The sequence below is a fragment of the Meles meles genome, chromosome 10 (genome assembly GCF_922984935.1).
Source record: "Meles meles chromosome 10, mMelMel3.1 paternal haplotype, whole genome shotgun sequence".
Lineage (NCBI taxonomy): Eukaryota > Metazoa > Chordata > Mammalia > Carnivora > Mustelidae > Meles > Meles meles.
The window spans coordinates 15,377,088-15,383,760 of NC_060075.1; positions in this window are offsets into that span (position 1 = coordinate 15,377,088).

Genomic DNA, 6,673 nt, shown 5'->3' on the forward strand with positions numbered 1-6,673 from the left:
ATAGAATGAAAAGTCTTTTGGTGCTTTATAATCTGTTTCAATGAAGCTCGAAAGCCAGGTGAGCCTTCTGAGTTTCAGAGTAGACTCCCAGTCGTAGGTCAGTTCTTACAGATTCTTTGAAGCAAGGTCATGGGTTCCTCTCCCATTGTAGTTTTTGAGGAACTGAATGTGAGAGGGCAGCGTTCTTCCCCATGTTATTCCTTCTTTTTTTGAGTTGGTCTGAGTAATGATCCATCCACCATCCGTCCATCCATCCTTTTCTTGAGTTAAATGGGGTTTAGAATGGTTTAGGAAGATGCCATCTCAGCTTCTCCAACACTCCATTCCAGAGCCGAGGTTACAAGCTCTATCTGCAATGTTCTTCATTCCAATTTCTATGGAACATTTTGTCCTCTTTTTTGTTTATTTGTTTCCTTTTTTTTTAAGATTTTAATTAATTAATTTATTTATTTGAGAGAGAAAGAGAGAGGGACAGTGAGTGCAAGAGAGAATCTGAAGCAGATTCCACGCTGAGCACAGAGCCTCACATGGGGCTCGATCCCATGACTTCGAGATCACCTGCTGAGCTGAAACCAAGAATTGGATGCTTCACTGATTGAGCCACCCAGGTACCCCCATCCTCTTTTTTATGAAAACTTTTTCTTCATGAAAAGTTTGGCTGAAATTCTAGAAAATACTATGAGAATACTCCCCTGTGTGTTAACTTGGAGTTAATATTTGCGAGTCTCCCTAATGACTTGGATGTAAGGTCATTTGTAATGCACAACTGTGAATGCCCAAATCCTGATAATCTATCAACAGGTCTGCAATCCCGCACCCTACACACCCCACCGAAGACATCCTATTATTTGAAGACCCTTGTAATAACCGAACAGGGCAGGAACGGGAACTTTCTCTGTTGCAGGTAATTTGTACATGCCTTTCTTCCATCCCTTGGCAACGTGCCCTGACATTGCGAACCCACCCAGGGCCTTGACCATCTTCAGGGGTGGGGCATTAGAAAGATCAGTGTTACCAGTGGAGAGCATCAATACTTTTCAGTGGCTGGGTAAGGGCTAGGCTTGCTTCTCTGAGTGGAGTTTGAGTGCGGCACACATCACTGATGCCCCTTTCTTCCATAGCTCCTTCATCCCTACGCCCACGAGGCTGTTCCGAACTGGAATCTGGAAGGGTTTTTTTCCTCCCCTGTAAAATATACTGACTTTACCATTTAAAGCAATGTAGAACAGGGCTCCTGGGTGGCTCTGCCCATTAAGCACCCAACTCTTGATCTCAGCTCGGGTCTTGGTCTCAGGGTCGTGCGTTTGAACCCCATGTTGGGCTCTACTCTGGGTGTGGAGTCTACTTAAAAAAAAGTAATGTAGAACAACAGAGCCTTTTTGGTAAAAGTTATCCATTTTGTTGGGCCTTTCATAAGGAAGATGAGCTGACCGGTTTGGATGGTATCAGTATCATACAACTGGCTGGAGAAGGTTTGAGATCTTACTTTCCAGTAGGCATGCAGTACATCTGACGGCTTCCGAACACCATGTAGGTTTGCCCTTGAAATAAGGTCAATCTGTTTCAGAAAACAAGGAACTTTTTTTTTTCCATTTAGGTAGTTTTTATTTGAGCCCAGTGTGTTCTAATGCTAGCAGAATATCAGCAATAAATGTTTTTGGAGAGATATATGTTTGATTACTGAAAATACTTACAAACTTCCCCTGTGTGTATTTGATTTGTGATTACGGTGAAATATTAGACATTTGGTTGATACTTTTATTCAGAGATGAGGAACAGTACTCCCACGGGTGTTTATGTTGCAAGGGGCACTGTGCCCTCATGCAAACATTGTCCCATTTAATCCTCGTAACATACTGAAGAAGGAAGCTTATCCGTTAAGAATTACACACAGTTGGCTGGTGTGAGTGCACCGGTGTTTACAATTCATTGATCACAGCCAATTACAAGTTCTTTGTTCCTTCTCTCACACTGCTACACTTGACTAGCCTAAAATAAAAAAATGCACACAATTTCAAGGAGCAGAAACCAGAAATAACAGTGTCTTAAACAGAGAGCTTAATTGTTTTCCCCCGTAGATGTCTGGAGTAGTCTACAGCTGTAGGAGAAGTTCCAGGGTCTTCCTCGCTTCCACCCTGCCAGGCTTGCCCCAAAGTGTCCCTATTTGCATCATGACCTGAGGTGCAGGAGGAAAGGGGGAGGAGCAAAAGGGCTTTCTCAGATGCACCGCCCCTCCCCCACCCCCGGCCTCCACCTGCCTCTGGGTGACCAGGCTCTTCAGCAAAGTACAAAGGAGGACTTGCTTGGGAAGGCAGCAAGCCACTTCTGCCACAGCTAGCGAGGTATTATTTCTACTTTCAAAGAAAGAACTGAGATAGAAGACATAGAATCCATTCAATCTCGGTCTCATGTCTGCTGACTTTCCTCTTTTTTCTCCCTCCCTGCCTCCCTCCTTTTCCCCCCTTGCCACCTCTAGTCCCCCTTCCCTTCTTCCTCCCTCTGTCCTTTCCTCCTTGTTATGCTTGTTAATTTAGTGGGTATAAAATGATACCTAAGGATTTTTTTGTGACTCTAATTTGGTCAGTTACTACAGTAGATGAACAATTTTCCAGTTTTGCTTACAATTTATATAGTCTCTTGTGAATTGCTTGTTCATATAATCTGCCCCTCCATCTATTGGAAACTAATATTTTTCTTGTAATTTCTGGTTAATATGCACCAGCAACATTTATTTGAGGTAAAATACTGGTAACCTAAAACTTATCATTATACCAATTTTAAAGTGAAAAATTCAGTGGCATTTTTAAAAGATTCATTTATTATTTTAGAGAGAGAAAGAGAGTGAGTGTGTGCCAGCACAGGGAGGGGGAGAGGGAGAGGGAGAATTTTCAGCCAACTCCCTGCTGACAGCGGATCCCCACACGGGGTTGAATCCCATGACCCTAAAATCATGACCTGAGCCAAAATCAAGAGTCAGATGCTCAACCCACTGAGCCATGTCGGTGCTCCTCTTGGCATTTAGTTGTGTAATTTACAATGTTGTGCAACCACTGCTGTGATCGAACAGGGCCTCCTGTGCCGGCCAGCTCGTGGACTCCCAGCCAGCCAGTGATTTGACTGTGTCTGGGTTAAGCACCTACCGCTGACCCAGCAGGTCTTGGGCAGTGATGGAGGGCAGTGGGGGCATGTGGCTCAGGCCTGCTTAGGACAGTGGCCTGGTCAGCACCATGAACAACATGTCAACTCTCCATTGGTTCGCTTTTCCAAAAAGAATTTTTGTGGTACGAGAACTCGCCTTTCTAAACATTCAAACAATGAGATAAGCTTCAAGAAGAAAGAATGGAAAGAACCCTACATTCTTCTCACTCTCTTCTCCCTTGTTCACACCCCACCCTCCAACCGGGCCAGCTCTGTTCATTCTTCAGGGCTGCGCTCAGAATTGCGTACAGAAGCCTCCCCTGGTCTTAGCACTCAGTAGAGCAGAGCCCCCCCCCCCACCCCATGCACCAGAGTGACCTCCACTCACCCTGGGACCACGCTGCTCCCCCCTGACCCCTTACCTTTGCTCCCCATTAGACTGGAGGTCCTTCAGGGCCAGGGACACTTTCATTGTACTCTATTGCCTGATACATAGAAGTGCTCCACAAATATGTGCTGAAAGACAAAATACGATTTCTGAAATCTCCACGTAGATACATAAATGAAATTTTATAAATTGGGATCAGTATATACCTACCTATACGTTGTGGATATGCATGCATTATGTATAACACCTCTTGGAACGTGCTTCTCAACACTGAATAGGCTTTCCCTGAGTGTCTTTTTTTTTTTTTTAAGATTTTATTTGTTTATTTGACAGACAGAGATCACAAGTAGGCAGAGAGAGAGGGAGAAGGGGGAAGCAGGCTCCCTGCTGAGCAGAGAGCCGGATGTGCAGCTCGATCCCAGGACCCTGAGATCATGACCTGAACTGAAGGCAGAGGCTTAACCTACTGAGCCAGGCAGGCAACCCTCCTTGAGTGGTTTTAAGTGGTATTCTGATTAGCCATTTCTCTGCTGATGGGCATTGGTTGTATCCAATTCTTTTGTTGTTGAAACAACTGAGTGGTGTCCTTCCTTGTGTGTATCTTTGTCTGCCTTTCAACAACCCATTAGGATGAATCCTGGGACTGAGATTGCTAAGTCAATATTCTTTCATCTCTGCCTAATTGCCTTCTGGAAATGTAGCAATGTACTCCCAGCCATAACTTGAGTGCTCATTTCCCTTTCACAGGGTATAATCAATCTTCGAGATTTTTGTGAATCTGATAAGGGAAAGCGATAACTCTTTAATCTGAAGGCTTGGTGACTAGTTAGGTTGAACATAATTTCATTTATCAGCCACTGGATATATTCTGTGTTCATCCCTCATGTCTTGACCTCTCCATCATTTCCTTCCTGACTTACATGAGCCTTTATTAAACACATACGTTGCAGATAGTCTGTTTACCTTTATTGAATTTTATAATTTTTAGATTGAAGCACTCAGTGCCCATGGCAATGAGTCAAGTTGCCAGATGAGTTTATAACAGAAATAAACAACCTTCTGACTTGATTTCCTCATCCCCAGAGACATTTCTTTTTATCGTTTTTTAAAATTTTTTAGTTTTTCTGGTAATTATCTTTATAGTTAAAACAACATAGTTGTATTTTATTTCTTAGTTTATCAACTTAAAACTATCAATCTATTATTCACGACTTAGACAAAAGTCGTGAATAATAGGTCCTTATGTCCTCTTTGCCAGTCTCTCAATATTTTACAAGTATCTTAAAAAAAATAACAGCAAGTGTTTGTCATGTTATTAAAAACACTACATAAATATAATTATAAATGCTGGATGTATTATCAGTTTATACTTACAATTTTAATTTATATTATCACTTTACACTTAGGCTGTTTCCAATTTGTTATTGTTAAAATAGACTTGAATAAACTTAAAAATATTTTTTTTCCTCATATAGAGTTCATTTTCCACATTTGAGATATGTCCTTGGGATGAACTGTTAGAGCTGGGATTACCAGTGCAGATGAAACCAGTTTCTAAAGCTTTTGTTACATTGCCAAACGGCACAAACTCTTTGGAAGGCGTGGAATAATGGTTTTCAGGTGGGGCTAGGTCGGGCTCAGTGTATCGGGATCACCTGGAAAAAATTTTCAAGCCGCCCATGTCACTCCGTCCTGATGTTGAAATGTTGGGGTACGGGAGTAAAAAACGGCCAAGGAAGAATTCTGGAGATGTCTTCGGTGCAAAAAAAGGTGGTTTTTATTAAAGCTGGGGGATAGGACCGGGGAGGGGCGGGCAGTGCGGAAAGAGTTGCACTGACGTTATGAGGAGTGACTGATCGTGTACTTTCTAGTTGGGAGGGGGTGAGGGATCGTGTAAGTCTCTATGGAATTTGGAAACAAGATTTCACCGACCTTGAGAAATTAGCTGTTAGGAAAAGGTCATTTACTGCTGTCTAGTAAAACCTTAGTCACGAGACCCTTCAGATGTACTCCCGGTGGGCCATAGGCTCGGAAGATGTTTGCTAATATGTATCTTAGTGTGGGGTCTAGGGTGGGGGCAGGTAGAGATAAAGGAAATCTCCAAAGGGATTTTTATATGCTAAAGAAGACATGGGATCATGGAGGTCCAGTGAATATCAAGCTATTTTTGCCTCTAGCAAAGTATTTTGTTGTTTTACTTTTTTTTTTTTAGATTTTATTTTACTTAGATTTTTAAAAAATTTTAAATGCAATTAACATATAATGTACTATTAGTTTCAGAGGTAGAGTTCCGAGATTCACCAGTCTTATATAATACCTGGTGTTCTAGCAAAGTATTAACATTGTAGCAATTGAATTCCTTGAGGAAGGCTACCCTGCCTGTCCCAATACTTGCCAATAAGCTATAAGGTGTAAGGAAATTTAACTTTTTTCTTTTTTGCCTTTGTTCTCCACATCACGTACAACCTCCTTATCAATGTCGAGAGTCACTGGTAAGGAAGGAAGAATAGGGGCTTTGGGGTGTGGTGTGTTTAATAATGGGGAGGGATGGTACCTTGATGTGTAGTGTTTGCTGATTTCCCTGGTGTAACTGTTCCCACCACGGCTGGTTTTAAATTACCAACGTGATGTTATTGAATACAGAGGTGGGAAGAGATGTGTGCAGTCGGCCCTCAGCCGCTCCCACGGAGCACTACAGCACTTGGCACGCATATCGTCCTCGCATGTGTACGTTTACATACGTGTGTGTTCTTTCATTCCTGCTTACCCACATCCCAAGCTCTCATTGCTTTTGCCGTGTGGGTGGTCACGGTCATGGAATTTTCACGTATCTATGTAAATGATAAAATGTTCAGTTTTAGGGCATGGATTTTCATCTTACAGAAGCTATTGTGTTGTCCTTTTTTTTTTTAGATTTTAATTTATTTATTTGACAGAGAGAGATCACAAGTAGGCAGAGAGGCAGGCAGAGAGAGAGAGGAGGAAGCAGGCTCCCTGCCAAGCAGAGAGCCCGATGTGGGACTCGATCCCAGGACCCTGAGATCATGACCTGAGCCGAAGGCAGAGGCTTAACCCACTGAGCCACCCAGGCGCCCCTCCTTTTTTTTTTTTTTTTTGCTCTTATTTTTGTGGTTATAAATGTTATAT